Genomic DNA, 13,100 nt, shown 5'->3' with positions numbered 1-13,100 from the left:
AATTCACTTACAAGTTGTTTGTCTAGTTAACAGTAAGTACGCAAATCAGTTTCCTGTTCACACAAAGGATTTTCTTGTGTTTGAAATCTTTGACCAAGGGGACATTGGCTTGGATTTTTACAGGGAATTCGCAACGTTAATGATCTATAGTGCTCTGTGCACCAGGATGTGAGGTGACTTAGCAAGCAGCCGGTTAGCACCAAACAAGTATGTTGCTGGAGCTTCTGAAAAGGACCTTTGTGTGTGTGGTGCAAACCATCACAAAGGGTCCACATGGAAATAGAAGTTCAATGTGCAGTGAAAGATATCAGGAAGTTGGAGGACAGCACAGAGGAAAGGAAAAAGGAAAGACTTATTGTCAAGATAAAACTAAGACATGGGCTTGCAAATGGTCCATTTCCCTCAGGTTTTGTGTTCAAGATTTTCATCTCCTTTTTTTTCCCCACATGTATTTCTTCCTTTCTCTTTAAGAAGCATGAAAACATTCACATTCATATGTATTTCCAAAGAGTCTCTTCTGTCTTGAGTTTCCTGGCAGGGTTAGGTTATTCTTGAAAGACAAGTCGTATGCAGCATTCATAGCTGAAGGTCTGCATGCTTTCAAAGGGCTGGTATCTTGGGAGCATTGCTGATTTGTACCCTTGGAACAGTACAGTGCTACTTTATTAGTGTAATCCCCACCCACCAATGAATTAATTGATGTACTTTGTCCTTTTTGCTAGGTTCTTTGAATCTCTTCATGTGTAGACTGAAACGTATTCCCCTTCAGCTTAGATAAGTTAGAAAGAAGTTGCCTATTGCCTCGGGGAAAGGAAGATATTATAGAACCTGAATGACAAAGGTAACATATTCTTATTTCTTATATTCAAAGCTGCTGGTTTTGATGGAAAATGGAAAAATGCATAAGCATCCATGTAGAACCAGTTTCTCTTGAGACCAAGTCTGGGTGGATGCAGGTGTGAAGGAACCACTTATAAGTGTGCAGGTTGGAAAATAGAGACTTTACAACCAGGGTCGGACCAGGAAACAGCAATCCTTAGGGCAACAACATTTTCCCCTAACCATGCCATTTTGATGTGAGAGCTGGCAGGTATCTGTGAAAACTGGAAGCACAGTGCATCTAGGCAGGAGGGGGCAAGGTGAGGACAGTTTCTTCAGTTCTAGGTGCACTAGAAGTTGAGCACCTAGAAGGTAACAGCTTGCAAAGCCAGTATAATGTCACAACCAGGATATTGACATTGATACACTTAAGGTACAGAACATTTCCATCATCATACAATCTTCATGTTGCCCTTTTGTAACTATCTGTACTTTGCTTTTCCATCCTTAACATCTGGCAACCACTAATCTGTTCGTTTCTATGATTTTGCTATTTTGAGGAAGCATGTGTTTCTCTGTCACCTTCTGGAGAATAATGTTGCTGATATAAAATGCTAGGTTGGAAACTTGTTTCTTTCAACAATTTAAACATTTCACTCCACTTTCTTCTTTCTTGCATGGTTTCTGATGAAGAGCCCAGTGTAATTCTTATCCTTGTTTCTCTGTGGGTAGGTGCTTTTGTTTGTTTTGGTTTTGGTCTTGGTTTTTTGNTATATATATATATATATATATATATGTGTATGCACAGGCATGCACATGTGTATGTTTTATATTTATCTTGCTTGGCATACTCTGACTTTACTACACTTGTGATACAGTGTCTCTCATTAATTTTGGAAAGTTCTTGGCCATTGTTACTTAAAGCATTTTCAAATGATTCCAGTTCATTTGAAACTGGAATTTGATTCCAGTATGGACCCCAACCTGGGGCTCTGTCTAACAAAATGCAGGATCATAACCTGAATCAAAATCAAGAGCTGGACGCTTAACTGACTGAGATACCCAAATGCCCCTAAAACAATCTTTTCTATATATCCAGAAAATCTTGCTGAGACTTGATCAAAATTGCATTAAACTTGTATATCATTTTTGGGAGAGTTGAGGTCTTTACCATGTTCAGTCTTCCAATCCATAAACACAGTGTATCTCTCCATTTATTGAGATCTTCATTGATTGGTTTTATTAGCATTTTAGTTTTCAGTATATAAGTCTTATACATGTTTTGTTAGACTTCTATGTAAAAATTTTTTTAAAACTTCAGTGATTTTTTTTTTTTCTATTTTTATCTTGTATCCTGAAACCTTGCTGGACTCACATATTAGTCCTGGGACTTCTCTAACTGTCTCTTAGTGTAGACTAAGGACAGTTTCATTTCTTTCTTTCCAGTCTATATGTCTTATATTTCCTTTCCTTGCCTTATTGCACTGACTATAACTTCCAGCACTCTGTTGAGTAATAGTGGCGAGAATGGACATCCTTGCCTTGTTCCCAATCTTAGCGGGGGAATGTCCAGTCTCTCATCACTAAGTATAATGTTATCTATAAGTTATTTTTTTGTAGATGCTGGTAATCAAGAGAATAAATTCTTCATAAGAGAACAAGTTGAAAATTACCTTCTATCACTATATCTCTGAGAGTTTTTAATCATGAATGGGTATTAAGTTTTAACAAATGTTTTTTCTACAATGGCTGATAAGATTGCGTAGTTTTTCTTCTTTAGCTTACTAATGTGCTGGATTACACTGATTCAGTTTTGAATAGTGTATCTATCTTGAATCCTTGGAATAAATCTCACTAAGTGTAATTATTCTTCATTATTGCCAAGTACTATATTGCTAATATTTTGTTAAGAGTTTTTGAGTCATTATTTACAAAGGGTATCGGTCATAGTTTTTTTGTCTGGTTTTGAAATTGGGGTAATACAAACTTTATACAATGAATTGGAAAGTGTTCCTCCTTGTGATTGTTAATTTCCTGTGTCAACGTGGCTAGTCCACAGCACTCTGATATTTCGTCGAATATTATCTGAGCAGTTTCAGTGGAAGTGTTTTAAAAATGAGATTAACATTGGAATCTACAGACTTTGAGAAAGCAGATTACCCTCCAAAATATGGGTGGTGTGCCTCATTCAAGAAGTTAAAGTCCTTAATGGAAGAATATTGACAATCTGTAAAGGATGGAGAATTTTGCTAGTAGACTGCCTTTGAATTTTAACTGCAACATTAACTCTTCCTGGGTCTCCCGATTGCCAGCATATTCTGCAGATTTTGGACTTGCTGTCCTCTTCAATCTTATGATCTAGTTCCTTTAAATAAATCTCTCCCCATCTACACACACATACACACACACACACACATACACCTCTGAGTTCTGTCTCTGGAGAACTCCTATGCACTCCTATATTCTGGAAGAGATTGCATACAATGGGTGTTGATATTTCTTTAAATATTTGATAGAATTTGCTGGTGAACCCTTTGGGCCTGAAGATTTCTTGTTTTAAAATTATTAATGCAGTTTCCTTACTATTTATATAGCTATTCATATTACCTATTTCAAACTGACCGAGTTGTTGTGGTTTGTGTTTTTCTAGAAATTGGTCCATTTCATCTACATGGTCAAATTTAGGTGTCCAGAGTTGTCAACAATAATTCTTAATTATCCTTTGATGTCCCTATGAATTTCCCTCTCGGTTTTGTTCCTGATATGACATGCTGTGTCTTCTTTATTTTTTGTCTCTCTTGTAGAGGTTATCAGTTATATTGCTTTATTAAAAAAAAAAAATCAGCTCAGCTTCTTGTTTCCTTGATCTTCTACACTGTTTTACTGTTTTTAAATTCATTGATTTTTGTCCTCCCTGTATGATTTTATTCCATTTGCTTTGACTTATTTTGCTCCTGTTTTCAGTGTTCTTCACATGGGAACTTAATTTTTGATTTGGGACTTTTCCCTTTTTATAATAGAAGTTCTTGCTCAGCAATGCTTTAGCAATGTCCCACAAATTTTGATATATTGCATTTTGATTTTCATTCAGTTCAGTGTATTTTTAAATTTCTTCTAGGACTTCTTTATCTCATGGATTGTGTCAAAGCATATTATCTAGTTTTCAAGTTGAAGATTTTCCTATTATAATTTTGTTACTCATTTTTAGTTTGATCCCACTCTTTATGGGATTTCGTATCTCTTAAATTTGACAAGATTTGTTTTAACATCCAGGATATGACCTTTCTTGGCATATGTTCCACTGGCACTTGAGAATAATTCTTATTCTCCTCTTGTTTGATGGAGTGTTCTGTAGGTGTTGATTAGATCTGATGGTGTTGTTGAGTTCTTCAATATCTTTGCTGATTTTCTGCCTGGCTGCTTTACAAGTTGTTGAATGAGGGGTATTAAAATCTTCAAATAAAATCATTAATTTACTTTTCCTTTTAGTTCTATCTGGTTTTGTGTCTCATATGTTTCAGCTGTTTTGTGTGGCATATATACATTTTGCATTGCTCTATTTTATTGGTGGATTGACTCTTTAATTACAATATAATGCCCCTCTCCACCTCTGGTAATTTTCTTTGCTGTCAAGTGTACTTTATCTGATATTAATACAGAAACTATTGCTTTCATTTGATCAGTGTTTATATATCTTTTTGTACTTTTAATTTCAATTTGTGTCCATAGTTACATTTGAAATGAGTTTCTTAGAAGCAACATATAGTTTAGACATTGCCATTCTTTGTGTTTTAATTGGTATAATTAGACAATTTATATGTAACTGTTTCCTTGTTAGGTTTCATCCTGCTTTTTTGTGTTTTAATTTCCTATTTTTTCTCTCTGGCTTTTGTTTATTTCTTTGCCTGTTTTTCTCTTTTGGGTTTTTTTTTTTAATTGTTGTTTATTTATTTAAGTAATCTCTGCACTGAATGTGGGACTCAAATACACTACTCTGGGATGAATAGTAGCTTACCCTTTGAAATGAGTCAGCTACACATCCCTCTGTTTTCTTTCTCTTGCTTTCCTTTAGATTATTTGAACATTTTTTTTAGAATTCCATTTTGATTCATTTGTACCAATTTTGAGTATACTTCTTTGCATAGCTTTTTTAGTGGTTCCTCTAGATATTACATTATATATACAACTTACCAAATTCTTTTGTTGAAGATGGTAAAGTACTGCAAATTATTAAATGTGTTTATATGACAGTTCTCTTCGTCATGTGCAGATTATTTTCAAAGTGAGAAGTATGATGGTGCTATTTCATTATCCAACCCGTTGTGATTATTTAAAATTCTTATAAAGAAGGACACCTAAGTGGTTCAGTCAGTTGGTTAAGTATCCAACTTCAGCTCAGGTCATGATCTCACAGTTTGTGAATTTAAGCCCCTTTTCAGGCTCTGTTCTGAGAGCTCAGAACCTGGAGCTTGTTTTGGATTCTGTGTCTCTCTCTCTACCCTTCCCACACTCATTCCTTGTCTCTCTCAAAAATAAATAAACATTAAAAAAACTCTTATAAAGAAATTTTATCCACTGTGATTCTCTAAAATTCATTCAAAGAAATACAACAGAATGAAGACTGTCATATTCCAACTGGAAGAAAAATTGTTTATTTTATAGAGCTTCCATAAAACTTTCTTTACTTCAATACAAGTGAGGTCACCAGGAAGAGTGAAAAAGCATCTGTGATGATCTAAGATATGTAAGACATGTGCTTTCTCAAGTTGTCTCACTTTATGGCAAATTCTAATTAACTTTACTCTGGGGAAAATTCCACCAAAATGACCTTACAGTAAACCTCATTATTACTAGTGCTGGCTGGGAGTGATAAAAAAAACATTAAGTTCTCTCTTTCTCTATACCTGGGTAAGTGCTAAGAGGTTTGGATTGGCAGTTCCCTGTCTAGTCTTTAGCTATCATAGTTAATAATGTCTATTCAAGACACATCTGAAAGAACCATAACTTAATCAAACATATAGATGGTTAACTATGGTAGTGCTATTGGCCCAGGGTGGGGGAGGAGGGGGAGAGCACTTCTTTCTCTATTTGCCCTTTAGTAACCCAGAATTTCTCATTTCATCTAAGGACTTATTACTCCTACAGAACGTTCATTAAAGCAACAGAAAGTTTGTTTGTGGGGACTTAAAACTCTTAGAGATTTGCCCCACATTTTCCTGGCAGAAAATATCACAAATACCCCAAAGTGTTAAAGGNGGGGGGGGGGGAGGTGCAGAAATTCATCCTCCAAAAGGGTTTTCTTCCATCCTTGGTTTGTAATTCAAGTTGTTGTTTTTTTTTTAATTTAATTGCTAAAGAAAAGAAATTTCAGCATAGACACAGGCTCACTTTTTAAATCTAATTGTCTTTTCTTAGTGTGTGTTGAGTTCTCCAGTTCTTACTGAAAAAGTAACAGATGGGAATTTGTTCCCTGAAGTTATGCATTACCCTGTTCAGTCTCAGTATTTGATTAGGTGTCAGGGATCTATCAGTATGCTCTGACGCTTGAAACCGCTTCCACCATTACAGATGTAAGGACACAAGTCTAAACCAAACTGACTCCATGACAGGCTTTAAGTTTCCCCTCTAAACTAGAAGGCCTAAGTTTCAGCTTCTCCGAAACTGTCAGGCAGTTACACATTGCCCGAGGCAGGAGAAACCACCCTTGCAACACCCAATCAGGAAAGGCCAGCGACCACCCTCCACATTACTAAGGGAGAGGCCTGGAGATAGAAACTATAGATAGGATACTGTTACCCAATGTCAAAGTTAACCCTTTAGTCTCCGAACAAGACCCTAGGCTCGCTCTGTGATTGGTTGAATTTAAAGGTACTCTAAATGTTGTAATTGGATCCCGCCAAAAGTAACGAATACTCTAGACAATGTGTATGGTTAAACCCGCTGTCAATAATGTTGAATAATTATGATTGGATCACTGTTCCCCTGCTACAACTTCTGTAACTCCCCCGTCACAAACCCCATAAAAACCCTACTCTGCCTTTGCTCGGGGCTCTCAGCACGGATCCACTGCGTTGGTGAGGTCTGGGAGCCCGAGCTCGAGCCAGTAATAAAGCCCTTTGCCTTTGCACGCGTGACTCGGTCTCCCCGGTGGTCTCTGGTCGTTGAGGATACTGCGATCTGGGTATAACACAGATACCCCCTTCCATAGCCTGAGCTCCTGAGTATGACATTTTAGGAGATAACTGCTGTGTTTCAAAATTGTAAAGTGAATAACAAGACGGAAAAAAAAATTTTTTTTTCTGTCTTAGGATATCCCTTTGTTAAAGTTCTTAGCAAAAAGCAATCTAGAAAAACAACTGCATGGAATGGGTCTAAGTTTCTATGGTAAAAGAGTAAGATTGATTATCCTCCCAGAGGATAATCAGATTAATTTAAATTCTTGGCATCTTTGTGAGGCTGGAGGTAAAGTGAACAAAGGGAACCACATCCCTTCTCCATCCGGATTGCCCATGGCCTGCCTCTCTGAAGGTCGTTTACCCCTGCAAAGGAGCATTCATCCATTCAAAAAAATCCCAGGAGGGTTAAAAAAAAATCCCTCTAACCAATTTCAAATGTATTTAGAAAAGGAACTGTGGCATAGGAAACCTGCCCCTCTCCTGATTTCTTTTTACCAGCCATTTCTTGAACTTATTATTTAACAAGCTTAACAGGTACAGTAAACAACTCTGAGGTAGTAATAAAGTCTCTATTATTGTATATATAAATTTGGTCTAAACCTACACATCTGACATGATTGATAGAGGATACAAAAGTACAAGCTCATAATAAGTATGCAGTAAATATTTGTTGAGTGAAGGAAAATATACTTTGGATATTAATCTATTAAAAAATGGGAGGAGCGGCTGGGTGGCTTGGTAGGTTAAGTGTCCAACTTTGGCTCAGGTCATGATCTCACAGCTCGTGAGTTTGAGCCCCACATCAGGCTCTTTGTTGACAGCTTAGAGCCTGGAGCCTGCTTCAGATTCTGTGTCTCCCTCTCTCTCTGCCCCTCCCCACTCACACTCTGTCTCTCTCTGTCTCTCAAAAATAAATAAACATTTTAAAAAGGGGGGGATTTTACCAAAAATGACAGTGTGGTGAGAAGATTCTGAGTTCAATGTATAGAGATACTGCTCTGTATAGTCTTCAAAATAGGAGATGGTACGGCAGAGAAAAAGACTTTGTTTCACTCTAAAACCCCCCTTCTAAGTTAGCAGTTGCATTTTAGTGTTATAAATTTAGTTCGTCTTCGGAGAAGCCTTCCTGTATATTAGAAAAATGACAAAAAGGCCACTTAATTACAGGAATGTAAAGCAAATACCCACTATTCATTTTTGAGGATCAAGTTACTATATCTATAGATGTGCAGGCTAAGATACTTAGCATTCTGTGGAGTAGTGTGTATATATATATTTTAAATTTTTTAATGTTTATTTCTTTCTAAGAGAGAGAGACAGAGTGTGAGCAGGCAAGAGGCAGAGAGATAAGGGGACAGAGAATCCAAAGCGGCTCCAGGCTGTGAGCTGTTCGCACAGAGCCTGACACGGTGCTTGAACCCATGAACTGAGAGATCATGACCTGAACTGAAGTTGGAGGCTTAACTGACTGAGCTGCCCAGGCGCCCCTGTAAACTAGTATATGCTGAGACATTTCCTCCTCAGGTATTCAAGCTTAAACAACACTCTCTGTGGGAGACTGATAGTCTTATAGTCTGTACCTGGGGAGGTATAGTTAGTTATAAGACTATGAGAATCCCACAGAGAGTGTTGTTTAAGCTTGAATAACTCAGGCTCTAGGACATATGGTTGGAGTCTGTGAAGTCAGGCCACACCTTGTGGGTGGATGGAGTTATGTTGAGAAAAAGAATATTGTCATCACTAATCATCTTGGGATTCAAAATGAACAGCTTTGGGTTGAGTGAACTGGTGACCTGCTCCTCTCTCTGAGAAAGGAAGAGAGCGTCTATAGTGAAATGCCAACAGTGGCAGCAAAGCTGATGACCACCACTTGGAAAGAGCATAGCAAGAACTTGAACTAACTGTGTGGTATTTTGCACCATGTTTTGGTTACTCCCAAGCATTTGATAAGGTTTTGTTAAATATGACAGCCTAATATGTTTGTCTGTGTTTTGGAGACGTGAGGGAGGTGTTTCTGTTTGCGGCCTGCCCATCCAGGTACCAGAGTGGAGGATGGGGGGCAGAAGGTAGGCAGTCATAATGTGGCAGGGGGTGACTGCTATTCTCTGAAGTAGCAGAGGTTCAGGGTGTGGATAGCAGGCTGAGGTGTTGAGAACAGTGAGATCTTCATAAATTGTTAGGGGAACAGAATTCAGTGGAATGTTAGATCCAGCGGTAATTTCTCGATAGACACATGGAGGCTTTGTGATTTGAATTTCTTTTTTTTTTTTTTTTTTTACAAATAGTTTATTGACATGTGATTTGAATTTTTTAATGGCTTATGTGAATCTCAGTCTGCAAACTCATGTCTGGACTAGTTCCTTTTCTTTATTTTCTATAAATTGTCAGAATGTTGACCCTAAGCCCTTATCCCACCAGGGAATCAGGAAGTTTAACTTCAGTCATTTTGCTATTCTTTGTTTTTTTTAATGTTTATTTTTGGGAAAGAGAGAGAGCAGAGGAAGAGCAGAGAGAGAGGGAGGGAGATACAGAATCTAAAGCAGGCTCCAGGCTTTAAGCTGTCAGCACAGAAGTCAATGCGGGGCATGAACTCACGAACCACGAGATCATGACCTGAGCCAAAGTCAGATGCTTAACCAACTGAGCCACCCAGGCGGCCCCCAACCTCAGTCATTTTGAATTTTCCATTTCCCTGGCCCTATGCCAGGATTCTCAGTTCCGAGATCATTCTGTCACCTGATGATGGTGAGTTCCCTGTCTTAGTGGTCAGTTTGGTCTCCTCAGGTCTGCTGCTTGGTCATATTCCAGGCACACATGAGTATGGGGCTCTTAGCGGGGCCTAACATCCTGGCCTTCAGAACCCAACCTCCCTGGTGCTTCTGAGATTCTGCTACATCCCTCGAGGAATGTCCCAGAGCAGGGATAGACTCCTACTGCTGTTGAGACATGCATGCCTCTCTTGTTCTCCTTTCAGCAGTGACAGGAATCCTTTCCTGTCTCTCATCTTCCTGTCACTGGCTTTGGAAAGAAAAGTCTGGAAGAAAGTATCTCATCGTCAGCTTCTCCTTATACTCTGCTCCTTTCACACAGAGCTTCTGGGTCCTAGGCAAGATCACACAGAGCAAGCTACCTTTCTAATGTGGGAATAAAATAGATGCATATATGGAGAAAAATGTATTAATAATCTGAAAAGACTTTCTGCTACAGGATGATGAAAGAATTATGAGGGGCGCCTGGGTGGCTCAGTCGGTTAAGCATCCAACTTTGGTTCAGATCATGATCTCACAGTTCGTGGGTTTGAGCCCCACGTCGGGCTCTGTGCTGACAGCTAGCTAAGAGCCTGGAGCCTGCTCTGGATTCTGTGTCTCCCTCCCTCTCTCTCTGACCCTCCCCTGCTCATGCTGTCTCTCTTTCTCTCTCAGAAATAAATAAAACATTTTTAAAAAATACATATGAGCCTATATTTTTAGTCATAGTCTAGTGAGATTTGAGAATTCCTGAATAATACATGTATATGCATATGTATATGTACATATATGTACATATACATATGTACATATTCATATACATATATACACATATACACATATATATACATATACATACATATATTTTTATGATGCCATGTTAAGAATGAATCTGTGTAAAAGTGTTAGTACCCTGATCACAAGGAATACTCCAACTGCAGTGAGAACATCAGACTCAAGCTTAGTTCTGAAACTTAACTACCTATATGACTTTGAGTATTTATTTAAATTTACTTCACTTTTATTATGAAGTCTCAGATACTTAGGCTCTCTATCACAACTACTCAACTCTGCCACTGTAGCAAGAAAAGAGCCCAGACAATACCTAAATGAATGAACATGACTATTTTCCAATAAAAATTTATGAACTACACAATTTGAATACCATATAATTTTTGTTCCACAAATGTTATTCTTTGATTTGTTATTGTTGTTGTTCAGTGATTGAAAAATTCAAAAGCCATTCTGAGCTCACTGGCCCTGCTAACACAGGTGGGAAACTGGATTTGGCAGGCTCTAAGATTGCAGCTCTAAAGTCTAGAGCTTAGTTTTCCCACTTGTAAGTGAGAAATCCATAACTCACAGGGTTGTCAGGATAAACAAAGGCAGAATTTTTTACTTTGCTTTATAAATTTAAGGCATAATTGCCAAATATGCTAAATGTGCTGAGGAGACCTAACACCAACATTTTTGTCTAAGTAGGAGACGAAAGCAGGTAGAGCTACAACCAATAATCTTTGCAGACGTCACTAAACTGATTTTCTTTCTCTATGTAACATAGAATCCATGCCACTGACATGAAGGGAGAATTTTGTAGTTTTAAAAAGTAGACTGTCTAGGGGCACCTGGGTGGCTCAGTTGGTTAAGTGTCTGACTCTTGATTTTGGCTCAGGTTATGATCTCACAATTAGTGAGTTAGAGCCCCGCATTGGGCTCTGCACTGATAGCCCTGAACCTGCTTGGGATTCTCTCTCTCTTCCTCTCTCTGTGCCCCTCCTTTGCATGCTCGCTCTGTCTCTCTCTCTCTCTCTCAAAATTAAATAAATAAATTTGAAAAGAAAAAAAGTAGACTGTCTGTGTGTGGGACTCCTTCCTTTAGAAAATGCCAGTTCTGATAGTTACCATTTACCTACTTACTTGTGTTGGTGGTATGGACAAGATGACTTTTTACCATCAGAATTTCCTCTTTCTACACAGCACACACATCAAAACAGAAAGATTCAGAAACTGTCTTGACCTCATGAGGAAGATGCCGTGGACTCTGGGTGAATTACTTTCTTTAGGTTTTTGTTGTCTTACCTATGTCATGCATAGGAGAATAAGCCTTAACATTGAATGTAGGATGTAATATACTTTGAATGTATATATTAGATTATAAATCAAAAGATCAAGATGCTGGAATTTTTGGTGATAACCACAAGACACCAAATTCACCTAGTGTACACACTGAGGTGTGTGGATAGGAATTCTAAACCCACTTACTTACAGGCCAGGCAGGTAAGATAAATGTCTTAAGCAGCCTTAAGCTATAAGCTTTCTTATGACAATTGGAAATGGTGAGGCCTAGTGGGAACTGTAGAATGCAACCTCACCCTCTTAAAAGCATTTACTTTAAAAGAAAGAAAGTGGGGCACTTGGATGGCTCAGTCCGTTAAGCATCTGACTCCTACTCTCAGCTCAGGTCTTTATGTCAGACCCTGCACTGGGCTTCATGTTGAGTGTGAAGCCTAAATTAAAAAAAAAAAGAAAAGAAAAAGAAAAAGAAAAGAAAAGAAAAAAAGAAAAGAAAAAGAAGGAAAGAAGGAAGTGAGAGAGAAAGAGAAAGGAAAGAAAGAAAGAAGAGAAAGAAAAAAGAAGGAAAGAAGGAAAGAAAGTGAAATAAGGAACAGAAAGGAAAAGAAAGGAAGGAAGATAATAAGTAAACAAAATGTAATGAGCAAACAAAACTCAAAACACTATTCTGGCTAAATCCAATAAATGGGTCTATTGAATATAGACAACTTTTTGTCTCTTGGTGTCAAATGAACTTGAGAAGGAAATTACCTATGGAAAATTATGTTTCCTATAAATGGAAATGGAGGCTGACCTGAGAAAGAGCTATAGTTGGTGAGTGCCTTTATTTCTGTAACTACACAGAGATGGTGAGTGTTACGAAAATTACAAAGTGCTGGGGGCCATAGGCCTTTGTTCTGATATTAACTAGTTGTAAATTTGAGATTATATAGCTAAAACCTACCTCATGAAGATTAAATAAAATCATCCTTATGAAAATATTTTGATTATAAATTTAAATATAAATGTTAGGTATATTCCTATATACATAACTGATGGCTAGTAAATGCAGGTCCCTAACAAGACAATAGGGCTTCCACTGTTTGTGGTTTCTTTCATACCAATTTGATTTAAATAGCAGCTAGGTGTTAAGACACACCTTGTTATTACAAAATCACCAATTTTATTAACATCTTTTTCTCTTTTTATTTTAAGTTTATTTTAAGAGAGAGAACATGCACACATGCACACTCATGGGTGAGTGAGAAGGGAGGTGGAGAGAGAGAGAGAGAGAGAGAGAGAGAGA

At 37.8% G+C, this 13,100-nt stretch overlaps 1 long non-coding RNA gene across 2 annotated transcripts in view; it reads left to right on the top strand.

The window, feature by feature from the left end:
• Positions 1 to 13,100, top strand: part of LOC144235361 (uncharacterized) — a 455,442-nt gene that overhangs the window by 117,209 nt on the left and 325,133 nt on the right. Inside the window, exon 3 of one of the 2 annotated variants that reach the window (XR_013336178.1) lies at positions 723 to 841. The exons of the other annotated variant lie outside the window; for it this stretch is intronic. This is a non-coding gene — a long non-coding RNA (uncharacterized LOC144235361). The remainder of the gene's footprint in view (positions 1 to 722; positions 842 to 13,100) is intronic. 2 annotated transcript variants of the gene reach the window in all.

The sequence above is a fragment of the Crocuta crocuta genome, unplaced genomic scaffold (genome assembly GCF_008692635.1).
Source record: "Crocuta crocuta isolate KB4526 unplaced genomic scaffold, BGI_CrCroc_1.0 scaffold64, whole genome shotgun sequence".
Lineage (NCBI taxonomy): Eukaryota > Metazoa > Chordata > Mammalia > Carnivora > Hyaenidae > Crocuta > Crocuta crocuta.
The sequence above is the reverse complement of the archived record's forward strand: the minus strand, read 5'-3'. Positions and strand labels throughout refer to the sequence as shown.